Source organism: Stegodyphus dumicola, chromosome 3, assembly GCF_044657685.1.
Source record: "Stegodyphus dumicola isolate Sdum_Otavi_A_Nest chromosome 3, ASM4465768v1".
NCBI lineage: Eukaryota > Metazoa > Arthropoda > Arachnida > Araneae > Eresidae > Stegodyphus > Stegodyphus dumicola.
In genome coordinates, this window is record NC_140770.1 from 228,828,367 (window position 1) to 228,843,621 (window position 15,255).

At 29.8% G+C, this 15,255-nt stretch overlaps 1 long non-coding RNA gene across 1 annotated transcript; it reads right to left on the reverse strand.

Annotated features, from left to right (window-relative positions):
- Window positions 1-4,061: 4,061 nt before the first annotated feature.
- Window positions 4,062-9,911, reverse strand: LOC118193264 (uncharacterized). Its single transcript, XR_004758896.2, has 4 exons — window positions 9,782-9,911; window positions 8,575-8,684; window positions 6,390-6,432; window positions 4,062-4,374 (listed from the first exon to the last, which is right to left on the reverse strand). It is a non-coding gene; the product is annotated as an uncharacterized LOC118193264 (long non-coding RNA).
- Window positions 9,912-15,255: the final 5,344 nt, after the last annotated feature.

A 15,255-nucleotide genomic window follows, 5' to 3' on the forward strand; every position in this document is an offset into this window, starting at 1 on the left:
TCCCCATGTCACAAGGCTCGAAATGTGTTGCAGTGGTTCGAGGAGCATAACAATGAATTCCAGTTAATGTCCTGGCCATCTAACTCGCCGCCCTTAACCCGACAGTGCACATTTAGGATATCATGCAGCCGCAGCTTAGAGCTCAAACACCACCATGTCAAAATACTTTGCGTGATCGTTGCTCAAATAACTACCAAGAACTTGTGGCATCGATGGCAAGGGCGAGCTGCAGCTGTTTTGCAGGCCAAAGGTCGCGCAACGCATTATTGAGTAGGTGATCATAATGTTTTGGCTCTTTAATGCATGCAAATTTTTAAAAAAATATTACATGATTTTCAGTTTCTGAAGTCTTCCATCTAAGAAGCTTTGTTGAATTAAAATGGCTAGCAGGCATTTTCGCAGAATGCATGTCTTTTTAAAGATTCTACATGAACTTAAGTAATAATATAGTGAAGGTTATGTAAATAATAGCTGATTTAATGCAGGACTGCGAAGCAGTTTTCCTGTCCCATCATATTTATTCATGAAATAACAACGAAACTCTGAAATTAAGGAACGCGTTTGTGAAGGTCTTTCGATAGAAAAGTGGCTTATGCTTCCTTACGTATAGAAGAAATCATGAAAATCCTACGTCCAACTCAGTCAGCCCCCAAAACGGAATTCAGAACAGGGTACTGGTACTTTGTGCCTTATCCATCGGTAAGGTGATATTACTTAAAATTTTTAAGACTAAAGTTTGAATGAATCTGGATTAAATTTTGAAATTTTTCGAAGTCACCGGAACGTTTTTATTTTTATGATATTCTTGCCTCATAAATTATGCTTACTCATCTGTAACAGACAGACTGATAAAAGAATAATGATAAATGTTTATTAAAAATAAAGTACAGGAACATAGATATGGTCATTTTAAACAAATTATTCCGAAAGCATTTCCTGTAGTTAATGAGCCTGGTAAGATTAGATCTAGGAGATGGCAATGGCCTTCTGATATGCTTTAGGAAAGGTAATGCTTAAAAACACGCTCGGAATAAATAATCAGAAAATAAGTTATTCTCTAGATTCTTTCAAAAGGCCACATAATGCAAAATTATGTCATGTTGGAAACAAAAATTTTGATGGAATGGTTTCAGCCAGTATGATAAATGCGAATTGCAAATGATAAATAAAAATGAAGAACACAAAACATTAAAATGGGCCTTATTTAAAAAAAAAATCTTATGCGGTCAATACATAACCAGCTGCGCCAGTACATAACCAATAATTGCAAGGAGCTTTAAATAAACTATCACATTCCTTTGATCGTTTGTAAATAAAATCTAATTTCTTTATAAATTTTATGGCTCAATGTTAATTATAAACACTACTACTCATTTTTTATTAGTATGTATATTTGTTCTCCCATATACTGATAACTGTATGTGCTCATGTACACATTCGTTCCCATGCTTTGATTTGAAAATATCACATGGATTGTGGTATGTCATCTGGTCATCAGAGCGTTTCAGATTCACAAATCAATAAATTTTTAAAAACATCACCCAGGCAGCATGCATTCCTAAATTGCACGAGAAAAATACGTGCAATTTACGAATGGCCTTTCCTATAAAAAACGTTCAAGTTGAACGTAAAAATATCATAAAAAGTGTCCAGTGGCAATTACTAAATATTTACGTATATTTTTACGTTATACTATACGTAACTTTTACGTAAAATTTAGGTATATTTACGCGAGAGACTACTGTTCATTCGCTACTTTTACGTATAATATACGTAAATTTCTGGGATTTACGTATATTTTTAGTAAAAATTTACGTATATTTATCGCATATACGTAAATCTCAATTTTTTGCTTCATGTATGCGTATATATTTAGTAAAAATTTACGTAAATTTCCCCGATTTTTTACTGTATATAAACGTATATATTAGGTAAAAATTAAGGTAGATATTCCCCGTATTTTGCGGTACAAAAACGTATATATTTGATAGAAATTAACGTATATATTTCCCGTAATTTACGGTACAAAAAAGTATATATTTGATAGTAATTGACCTAAACCTTCCCTATGTTTTCTTTGCATATGCGAATGACTGGTAAAAATTTAATCCGATGTATTCTCCACTTTACTGTGTATAAATGCACATTTTTTGGTAAAAAATTTGCATAAATCTCCAATTACCTTTTCACTGAATTTTTCATAAAATGTACTTATTTTAATCTCATATTTTTTATATAAATCTATGCAAAAACGTTCTGTATGCTATGATTAAAAGGTAAAATAATTTTTATATCAAATTCTTACATATCTGCCTTTTAGTTATGTACAGCAATATGGAATATATATAACTGGAAAATTTAAATACACTAGTAAATGAAAAAAAAAAAAAAAAATCTATTAAAAAATTATGTAACACTTAAAGGCTGAAAATTACTTTTAATATTTCATTTCAAAGTGACTACAAAATATGCAATAAATTTTGTAAACATCAATTCTGTGTTTTAAATCAATTAATGCTATCATTCATTTGCATTTTTGTTTACTAAATTCATTTCATAAATTTAAATTTAGTAAACAACTGTAGCAAACAGTTGTTTACTAAATAACACTTTAAATAAATTATTTGCTTTTCCGAAGGACATTTTCTTATGCCATGTAAATGAACGATAGCATTAATTGATTTAAAACATAGAACTCAGGTTTACAAAATTTATTGCATATATTGTAGTCACTTTTAAATGAAATATTAAAAGTGATTTTCAGCTTTTAGTGTTATGTAATTTTTGAATAGAAATTAATTTTTTTGCATTTAAATTTTCCAGTTATATATATTCCATATTGCTGTACATACCTAAAAGGTGGATATGTAAAAATTTGATATTAAATTAATTTTATCTTTTAATCATAATATGCAGAACATTTTTGCATAGATTTATATAAAAAATAAGAGATTAAAATAAGCACATTTTACGAAAAATGCAGTAAATAGGTAATTGGAGATTTATGCAAATTTTTTACCAAAAATGTGCACTTTACACAGTAAAGAGGAGAAGACATCAGGCTAAATTTTTACCAAAGTCATTCGTATATACAAAGAAAACATAGGGAAGATTTAGGTCAATTATTATCAAATATATAAGTTTTTGTACCGTAAAATACAAGGAATATCTACGTTAATTTCTATCTAAAGTACAATATAGTTAATTAACAAATTCAGTAAACGAATGTAGCACAAAAGAAAACATCATACGTTTAGATTATTTGAATGAGTGTGCTAAATTTTAAAATTGTTAAATATAGACCAGGAAATTGTATAAAACTTACCTTTTCCAATAGTTTACCAAGTTGACTTTGTTATTTTCCTTGAAGATGAATGTTTAATGTCACAAATATTTCATTCATATCTTCAGATAATACACAAATATATACATATTTATTTATTAAAATTCAGTTTATCCCAAACATGTTAAAGAAAATATTAATTTGCATGCAAGTTAATCGAGTAGCTTCTGTTTTAATTACACACATAATAATGATATGTAAAAATTTTACATTTATCAGTCAATCTTGCAATGTATTGTAATCTATTATTGTTGTCTTTTTCAGTTTAAAATCTTATAAATATATTAGATCAGTACTAAAAGTTCACCTCTACAAAAGAAATGCTTTATTGAGGTATTTTTAAAAAGTTCCCTTTTACAAGGTAACTGTCAATTTCATAAATAAGTTCATAAGATTATGCAAATTCAAAATTACCTAAATATGTTCTTTATTTTATCTTATATACCAGATAAAATTTCAAAAAGTTAATTTGTTTAGGAATATTGAATTTTTTAATATTTATCTCATGTGACTTTTTCTATAACATCATTATAAATGTGCATGTTGATGTGGACATACCAATTATTTTTTTCATCAAATAGCTTTATGCTATTAAATGATTTAAAAAGAGGCAACTGGACAAAAGAAAGCAATTAGAAGTTGGCTAATTTTTTATTAATTTGTTGTCAAACGCTGTGCATTTTAGATTATGCTCATATGATGACAATGAGTTATTTAAATTATAAAATTATTATGAACATATTCCACATAAATTAAGAAGTATAAAATTTCAAGTTGTTTGAAGTATTATGAACTGTAATACTTGCAAAAGAAATACACATGAAATTAATTTAAGAATTAGGTTTATTTTACAGGTATTCAAAAACTGCAATTACTGTTAAACAATAAAAACTAACATTAAATCTGAATTAAAATTCAACATAGACTTTATGCAGCTTTGCCATATTTGTTCTATAGTTCGCCGTCTTTAATATCCTGCTCGATTTTTGTAAAAGTGAATTCTTTGTCACCCAATGTTTTGAGAACAGCTCCTAAACAAGAAAAAGAAAAATTTGTAATAATTTCACACTTCAGATGTTTTCAGTTTTTAAATATAGTTGAAGTATTAAAAGATGCATATAAAATGCACTGAGTATTTCATATTTAAAAATTTACATTTCAGTAATTAAAAATTTAATTTCACGCTATCACATAGTAAGCTTCAATTATATACCTTACACAATGCCTATAATTTCAAGTGAAAAATACTTAAGATTTGTTTAGAACTGCAAGGTTGAGAAAGTCTTTAATGGCTATGTTTGTATTTAAGTACATGAGAAAAAACTTAATTTTGTATTAATTATATTGCATTAGCCTTTTCAATTTTACTCCTACATATAGTAAAGAATATTCGCTTTCTTACAGATAACTTTTTCTTAAATAAAGAGTAAGCAGAAAACTAATCACAACACTATATACATATAAGAGAATACTTCATAAACATATACATGTCATTAACATACGTATATGCATTAACAGGCTATTTTACACATTTCAATAAACCAGAAACCAATACACAATCAAAAGTATTATCAGTAAATTCCTCCAAAATCAGAGCAAAAATCTTTAATTATGATAACAATGGCATCTCAGTTTGCAATATAAAATATTTCAAGTCTACATTCATGTGCATTCTAAGCAAACAGAATGCTGAATAACAATAAAATTATAAATACCATAAAAAAGTTAAGAGCCACATAGAATGATAGCAAGACTAAATAAGTCTTCCTTCAAAAATCAATTTAAATTCAAAAATTTGCCTTCCTGTTTAACATCTCAAAATAGGGTTACTGCTTTCACTAACTAAATTTCCTGTCTTGGCAAAATAAAAATTGTCACTTCTGTTGCAGGAAATATTTGCTGCAAACTTATGCAATAATCCAGTGAAAAAATTTTAATTGTGGCTTGAATATTTTCTTTATTAAATAAATGAAAAATTGCCACATAATATTAATTTATGATCCACATGAAGCTTTTTACCTCTACCATATCATGCAGCTATTTTAAAATATATACTCTCATATAAAAGCCACAGAAATTTTTTACCAATATTAATATAGTATAAATCATTAATAAATCTTCTAAAAACAGCCCCAAATTTTCTGAATTAGATACCCAAAACATAATTCTATGTAACTGTTAATATATGCATTTGCTTGCACATACTTAAAATGAATTATACACACAAAAACTTAACATATTAACTTTAATAAATTCTTAATTAGCAGGATGACTCAATTAAGACAAAATATGAAAGAAATCTACCTGATGGAATAGTTGTAAAAGATATATTTAAAAAAAGCTAATATTGTTTACCTTACACATGGCAGAAATTGAGTAAACTGTATGCAGCTGGATTATTTATTAGGAATAGAAGTTAGATCAAAGTACCAAAGTCACACTAGGGCTTTAACCATTTGGGTGCAAAGATTTCCTTCTTTGTGTACTTTACTCCTTAATTTTTCAGGATATGATTTAGAAACAGAGTTATGGTAAAAATGTATACTGGTAAAAAAAATATTGCTGAAACTGATAAGTCCTTTGAATTATATACTATAGTGCAAAGAGGGATGGAATATGTGACTAAATATGATAAATCAGATTACAATAACATTAAACAAATAACATGAAAAACTGAAAAAAAGAAATTTTATTTGAAATTATTTTTTAACTCGTGGAAAGACAGACAGTATTTCCAACTTATTAAATTCAATTATATTTTACCTTCGTCAAACCAATATTGGTAAGAGAGTTGTATTTAAAATCGGTGCTAAGCTAAAACTGCTTTCTTGCCTAATTTTATACTATTGAAAATACCGGTAATTGTCAAAGTTATTCGTACTCAATATGTGTAAGATTATTAATGAGTTGCCAAACCTCAGTTAACCATCTAATATACTACATTCAACATTATTATTTTTCTTTTTGAATGTCAGGTTTTCATTATTTCTGCCAATATATCTGTAACAGGACATAAAGATTGAGTTAATGTAGAATAGAAAATTACCTTGCAAGTTAGCACCTTTACCTTAGTGGCAGTACTTCATTCTCTAGAAAAAACATTTTAAATTATTATATTTAAACAAAAAATTCATATTTGTTACAGCAAAACATCATTAATACAATAAACCAGAGTTGAATGCAAATCTAGTTTTAACTCCATTTTTGAAAACTAGTTTATTACTTTCAATTTAATTTTAAAATAATAAAAAATAAGGTACGTATCATGATGACTACCTAGATATCTCGCCTAAACTGGCAATCCTTGTAGGTTATACAGGTTAACCCTAACATAGGTTATAGAGGGCACTAAGATAGAGAGTATTAATCCCACACTAGGGACTCTAACATTTGGTAGGAACAGTTTGAAAAGTAAAACAGATGTTTATAGTGAACCAATGCAAAACAAAAACAATAGTTCTTTAGGGACAAAGCCCCTTTGGACTAATAAATCCGAGTAAATTAACAGCTTTTAGCTATTTTTTCTTCTTGTAAAAAATAGACATACATAATATTTTTAGAAAATAACAGTACTTTAAGCATGCAATTTCCACATATTTAACACAATAATTCATTCTAGCTCTGTTGCAATACTGGCAAAGGTACTCCTCCGTTATTAGGACGGGATTCAGAAATGTACAATGAAACCTCGAGATACGAGGAAAGTATGAGCAAAATACGAGATTAATTCGAGTAACGAGCAATCAGCCAGGCTGTTGGTATGGGTGGCGCCATTTCCCTATCCGGCTCAACTCGGGGAATCCCCTCGTCAGATCACTCAGTGTTCTTTTATATACGTGTTTGTGCACTTGCAAGTTAAGTGTTTTGACATTTAACGTGAAAATAATTATTTCAAGATGCCTCGCAAGAAGATTGTTGCCTCAGATAGTGCTGCAAAGAAAAATAAGGAGGCCATGGCCGTCGATAGCAAGAAATCGATCGTAGATAAACGTAAGCATGGTGACGGAATTGGCGAAGACTTGCGGCCTTTCAACATCGAAAATCTATACTATTCTGAAGAAGCAGGAAGAAATTAAGAAACCTGATGTAGCCAAAGGAATTATCGTTGCTTCCAAGCACCATAAAAGTACTCCTAGATGTTGAGAAGCTGTTGTTGGTGTGGATTAATGAGAATGAGTTAAAATGTTGGTAACAAAGTTAAACTATTGTTATATTATTTACCAGTGTTATTTATTAGGAAAAATTGACTTGATATTAAAATGTTGATATTTTTTGGGGTGTGGAACGGGTTAACTGAATTTCCATTATTTTCAATGGGGAAGCTTCTTTCTAGATACGAGAAATTCGCTATACCAGTTGAATGCTGGAACGAATTAAACTCGTATCTCGGGGTTCCACTGTAGATATGTAAGCATGTGTATATGCACGTATGCGCATATACACATACATACATAAAGAATATACACATGCACACACGAGCACCTACATTTAAAAATGCATGCATATAAACACACATTTCTGAATCTCCTGATAACAGAAGAATACCTACATGAATCATAGGATTTACATTATTCAGTTTCATTAGAATTCTTAAATGCAGAGGATTTACATTAATCAGTTTTATTAGAATTCTTAAATGCACAGGATTTACATTAATCAGTTTTATTAGAATTTTTAAATGCAGAGGATTTACATTAATCAGTTTTATCAGAATTCTTAAATGAAATCTTCACTATCCAAAAATTCAGTTTCATTTCCAGCTGAAACTGTATCAGGACAATCTCATTTATATTATTTCCCTCTAACAACTGAACATTTTGAAAACCTTTTCTATTCCACTACATTAAACATACATTTTCTAAATCTGAAAATTTTAAGTTAGCTTAGAAACTGTAATCATTCTTAAAAAAGTTTGATTTATGCAGATGTTAGATCAATAAAATTACTTTCCTGTGAAAAAGTAATATGGCATTGAACAACACGATTTTACACATCAAGATATACCGAGTGAAAATTCCTGAAATGTCTTATTTCTTGGTATCTCTGCAAGAATTGTATAAATAAGACTACCTCCCTTTTATAAAAAAAAAAAAAATGTTTAGTAAATATACTATGAAGAAAATTGGTTACATTATTTACAGTTCATAATTAATAGAAAATAAATCATTTCTTATCTTATCAGAATTTATTTTTATCACATTCATAAACAGTACTAATTTAAACAAACATACCATTATGATTTCAATAACTATGAAATAGAAAATCCAAATCTGCATCTTTGATGGTCTAGTAGATTGGACGTCTCGTTTACTACAATTCAGCAGGGTGCTGACTCCTCAGACTGTAATATATATATATATATATATATAATTAATTTACAAGGGAAAAAGCAACAAAAATATAAACAATTTTTTGGTTTTATATAAGCATTTCTGCACATTTACAATTTAAATTTTTTTAACTATTTAGTTATATCAAAAGACATGATTTAGTAAAATATAATTCAAATAATTTAAGGTATTTTAGATCAAATACTAATTTTTCAATAAATGTTTTCATGCAAGTCTAATAATCAACATAACTATCAAGTTTTGACTTCGAAAATTATGTTTAGAGAAACTTGAAGCTGCAGTAAATAGTAATAAATTTATTCAAAACTGAAAGTAAAGCATTCTTACTTTATTTTCTTTCTTTAACTATGGCAGATCTTTTAAAACAACAAAATCAAACAAACAAAAAAGAAATGCATTCATGAAAGGACTTAGGACTTACTTATTATTCATGAAAGGATATATTTCAGTAATTACTAGTGCATAAAAATTCAGTATATATATAAAAAAAAAAAAAAAAAAATGAACACAGATTTGGAGCAAAGTACTTGTGTTTCTATGGCATAAAGTTTCCTTTTTTAATAGCACAATATCTTTGAGTTAAAGATTATATATTAAAGCAAATTTATAAAACTAAATTCAAAAATAAGAAATTAAATTATTTTTAGGGAAAACACTAAGCAAATAAAAAATTTTGAATTTCATAAATAAATGAAAGTTACATGCTTTATTTTTTGGCATAAGGTAGATAACATTTCCATAAGAGATTTCTGAACAATTAGTCATGTTAATATTGCCTTTCTTTTTCCATTAAAAGCTATTTCCTGCTTAATTACAGTATGCTTTAAGATAAATATTAAAACGTTTGAGTAAAAATAATATAACTATAAAAAGGTGAGACACATACAAAAAGAAGTGACAGAAACAGTAAGAAACAGACTAGTGCAAAATTTAACAGTACCAAATCCTGAAAATGAATCATTAGGCACGTACACAAAAGAACAACACATAGAAAATCACATTTCCTACACAGACGCTATTTATAAAATTTTATATAGGTGAAAAAAGTACGAGTATTAAACACTGAAAATATAAAATATTCACTTACTTTCTTCAAATAATTAGTAACTTCGATGGATTCTGTCACAAACGCCAATCCACGAACAAACAGTATTCCTTGCGACTTTACCATTCTTTTCGACCGCCATTGTTGAGTGCTGACTTCACAAATATCCCGCCACAACCGGAAGTAGAAAGTGTCTGCTTTGTCATTGGTCAGTGAACAAGAATTGCAACGCTTTTTTTTTTTCTTTATAATTAAACATATTAAGAAAGCCTCTAAATTAGCATATGAAATAAACTTACTTTTGCATTGTATAAATTTATATTCACAGCATCTCTGTATTAAGGTAATAATTAAATTTTTCTACGAAAAATAGAAATGTCTGTATATGCGCATGCTCAGTGTATAATCGTAAATCCGGTTAATTTTTATAGCGTAAAATTAACTATGCAAATTTTGAGTTAATTTAACTGGACCCTTGTACTTATTCTGTAGATCTCCATATTAAGAATGTCTTTAACTGTTTCAGGAAAAATATAAAATATAATATAATTATTTATTTACATTATTTATTAATTTTTTCCTCATATAAAAATTATTAAAATCGCTTTATCATTTTTTCCGTACATTAAACAAAATTTAAAAAAATTAGCCTCATATGATTTTTATAACAAAGATTAAAGGAACTGAAATATATGTAAAATATCAGGATTCAGCTTGCAATTTCGTAGAGTTATTATTATTATTATTAAATAAAAATATTAGTATATCTTTAATTATAATTAATGATCCTTTGGTCTACATTAAACTGTTGTTCAAGAAGTTAAACGTTTTCGAGCATTTTATGCTGTATTTATTATTCTATTCCTCGACATGAAAGATTTGCTAGTCTTATTCCAATTCAATTGCCCACATTTGCTAAATAAAATAAGGAGAGTATTGTACCAAACTCGGTAAGTACACAAATTTAATATACAGCTTATTCCAGTTAAATGGGTAATAGGATTTTCATAAAAGAAATTAAATTGTGTAAATTAATATAAGTGTTGATATGAATAAAAATAACAAATTTGATATAAGAAAATAAATAAGTTATTTTGAAGATGTTTGAATTAAGAAAATATAATTTTTTGCAAAAATGCACGTAAAGATTTAGCTCACATGTTAAAATTTATAGAAAAATTTTAGCCTCATATATGAATGCCCCTTTTTTCATGTTCGTGGACAAGGAAAACAAAGTGAAATGCCAGAAATACACTAAATATTTTGAATTAATAAACTTCATTTTCAATCTTTTTAGACTTCGTAAAAGTAAAAGACGTAAAAGTGACGAATGAAATATACCATAAAGGCAGTAGTTTCTTTCAGAACATTCGGATTCGTATAATATGCGTAAAAGTGACGAATAAAATATACCATCATGGCGGTAGTTTTATCAGTACATTCGGATTCGTATAATTTTCGTAAAAATAACGTGTGGAAAATAACGATCAAGAGTTAACAGTAACTTCAGCCTTTTTCATTCGTATAAATTTCGTAAAAGTAACGTGCAAAAAATACCATACCCTTATTTCACCAAAATTATACGTATATTTTTGGAGACGTGCTGCCTGGGCATATCTTTAGAAATTCTGATAAATTGTTGCCTATATTTCTTTTTATATTATTTATATCTGTCATATTAATTCTCTAAAAATAATTCACAGAGATAACATTTGGTGGCAACATCCTTTTATTTGAAAAGTAATTTCACACAGAAGTGAAACAAACACAAAACTGAAGACTGCGGCTAATACATTTAAATTGCTTTACAATGAGCACTTGTCTTCATGAGCTTATTTGCACTGCATTTAGCATAAATCTAAAAAATACATTTAATGCTCATAAATGTAATATGTTATTCTGAATCACATACCTATTTTAAACACCAAATCCAAATCTGAGACGTTTTAGATTACCTCATAACATATTTGTACAAGAAAATATGTTCAAAGCTTCAGATATAATATCACTTCTGATTTATCAATTTCGGCTCAAATCTAACATGTTCTTTCCATTGATATAAAAGTCTTAAATACTAAAATTAAAAAGTTTTAGATTATATTTTAATATAGATTTTCATTAAAAACTGATTAGTCTTTAAGTAAAGTACCACCTCAGGTGGTCCATTAAAAACTGTTATGAACTTACTGTAAAGTACTATTTCTGACTGTCCAGTTTTACCCAAAATCTAATGAACACTTTATACAAGGTAAGGCTGTTAATTTCCAGGACTACTCTAACAACACCAGAACAGATTATGTAAAAAACGTAACCTTTTAATATGTTTCAAAGTAATCCCCATCTGCCGTAATACACTTCTGTGCTCGGCTGTATAAGTTGTGGAAACAACTTTAAAGTCCTCTTTCGGAAGGCTCTTCAATGTTGACGTCACGTTCTTCTTGAAATTTTCAGCATCCACAAAGCCTGTTCCTTTGATCACAGTTTTGAGTTTGGGAAACAAAAAGAAGTCTGCGGGGACCAAGTCAGAAGAGTATGGCGGATGATGCAGCTCCATGACCTCATGCTTGTCCAAAACCCTGTTCACTGACAACGCAATGTGTGGGCGGGCGTTGTCATGCAACAGAAACCAACACCCATTCTGTCGAAAACTGGGACGTACTCTGGGAATTCTTTTTCGGTGTCGGACAAGAACTTCTGTATAAAGCTGTCCTGTAATAGTAGCAGTCCCGGATCTAGGGGGGCAAGCCGGGGTCTGTGCCCCAGGCGGCATCACCTGTTAGCTCTCCTATTAGCCGAAAAATATCCAACAACGTAGACCTTAGGTACACTGAACGTGATGGAAGACATTTGACATCTTCATTGTGGCACAGATCATTAGCAAATAATGAAAGGTTTAAAAAAGATCTTGGATTATATATTCTAAAATTAAAAATGCTATTTTTGTACACCCTGTGAGATTTATCAGAAACATGCCACTGCCGTTAAATCAGCATTGTGTACTACAGGATTCACTAATTGGAAAAAAGCTTTAGAAAGGTTAACTGAGCACGAAATATCTGAAATACCACATAGAGTGCATGATTAAGTGGTGGAGAGACTACAACAAATGAAATAGTGTCAAGGCATCATGACATTAAGAGACTAATTCACACAGAGAAAGAAAAATGGAGAAAGATCCTACAGGTGAGTATGGATGCTGTATTGTATCTTTCAACAAACTGTCTTTCTTTCCGTGGGTCTGATGAAACCCCTGGCAGTTTGCTCACAAAGTGTCCTCCGCCTAGTCAAGGCAATTTTTTGAATTAAATGACTCTGCTAGTCAAACATAACTCTTAAGTACCAGTTAGAATACCTAAAGAAGGGCCAAGTATCATATTTAACAAAGATAATTCAAAATGAAATTACTGATGTAATGACGAAAACAGTTCGCAATAGCATTTTATATGATATTATAGAAGCCAAATATTACACAATAATGTTCGATTGTATTCCAGATGTGTCGCATACAGAACAAATGAGCCATGTGATTCAATACGTAAAAAATATGTGGGGATGTGTGTGAAATAAAGGAGAGCTTTATTGATTTCATAGAAATTGGAGGAAAGACAGGAGAATGTATTTCTCAACGGATTGTGAAAAAACTGACACTTGATGGTTTGGATATTGATAATGTCGTGGTCAATTTGAGGATTACGGATCTAACATGGCCTGTACATAGCGGTACATTAGATCCTGGAGTACAAGCCAGGATTACAGAAATGAATAAGCTGGCCGGAATATGTGCGATGTTTCTCTCACTCTTTGAATCTTGTCTGTGTGCTTTCTGCCTCGTCTTGCCCCGAAACAGTTAATTTCTTTGCAATTATCCAGAAGATATTTAGCTTTTTTGACGAATTCACTATTCGATGGGATATTACGAAAAGGTGTACAAAAACCAACTCAAAAGGAAGCAGCCAGACGAGATGGTCGTCAAAATATGTGGCTGTGAAAGCCCTTCTAACGAATTTAACAGAAGTAATAAAATCCTTGAAAGAAATTAATTATCTTTCAAAGCACTATATTACTGTTTCAAAATTAATTATTTATCAAAGTACGAAGCAGGACATCTGCTACATGATGTAAAAAATTTTGAATTTATTATCAGCCTGACAATTTGGGCTAATATTTTTCAAGAAATCAATCGAATAAATTCTGAAATTCAAATGGAAGATATTATTCTTGCGCGTTCCGTTGCATTAATGGAAAGTCTGACCAAAACTTCGCAAAAAATTAGAGAAATTTCTACGGAATATTGGATAGAAGCTATTAGAATTAAAGCAGCACCTGAAAAAAATTGAAGTTGAACCTATTCTGACAAATAAGTGAATTCTAAAACGCAAAAAGGAATTTGATGAATTGTGCGAGGACGAATCACGAACATTTCATCGTGTTCAGCTACTTTCTAATGCAATGAAAATTGTATTTGATCGAATCTTATCAGAAATTAAAACGAAGGCAAACAGGGCTATTACACTAAATTCAAATTCCCATTTCTTAGTTGTGAAATATTGAATATGTCAACTGAAGAACAGCAAAAGAATGGAGCAGATCTTGCACGAAGATATGAGCGAGATCTCTAAACGCATTTGAGTTCTGTCAGAAACTTGCCGTTTTTAAAACACAAGCCCCAGTGTTATTCGTCGACATAAAAAAGGCTAGAGCTTTTTATCTCTTGCAACAGATCTACACCTATGATTTTCAGAATGCCTTTCACAATATTTGTATTGCCTTGCGGATTTACTCTATGCTTCCAACTACATCCGCAAGCTGTGAGCGACGTTTTAGCAAATTAAAACTTATTAAAAACTATCTGAGATCGTCGATGAGCCAGGAGCGTTTATCAAGTCTCGCAACAGAAAATCAAACAATACATCAAGTTAATTATGACGATGCCATAGATTTATTTTCAGAACAAAAGGCTCGCAGAGTAAAATTTTAATTCCGAAATATTTTAAGAGTGTTAGGTAAGAACATAAAATTATTATTGAAATAAGAATTATGAAAAGAAGTACAAATACTAACCTTTTCCTTTCAGCAGTAGCCCGTATTGTTGTTATGTATAGCTAATGAAAGTTAGTTACGTAATTAATCAGCTCATCTATTGTTTATAACTAAAGATTATTTTTATTACGAGTGCATAATCAAAGGTATCGAAAGACGTATATAATTTTAAAGGTACCATAAGGTATTTTTCATTTTTTAAGCGTAACATTTTTGCTAAAATCTTCTTTAAACATAACATTTTGTATAAGCATAGCTATACAAATTGCTATTATCCATCACACAATGAATGCTTCTTTTATGCGGAAGTGTCCCATTTTTCGATTTGTATGGAAGTATTGTGTGTCGAAATACTATCAGTGCGCTGTCAAGAGAGGTTCTAAATGTAAACAAAAAACACTCCTTCTGGAGACCGAAGCCATCGGAGCAGTGCTTCACTCGCAGTGCGGGGTTGGCCCTTCCTTTCTTTCTTACCG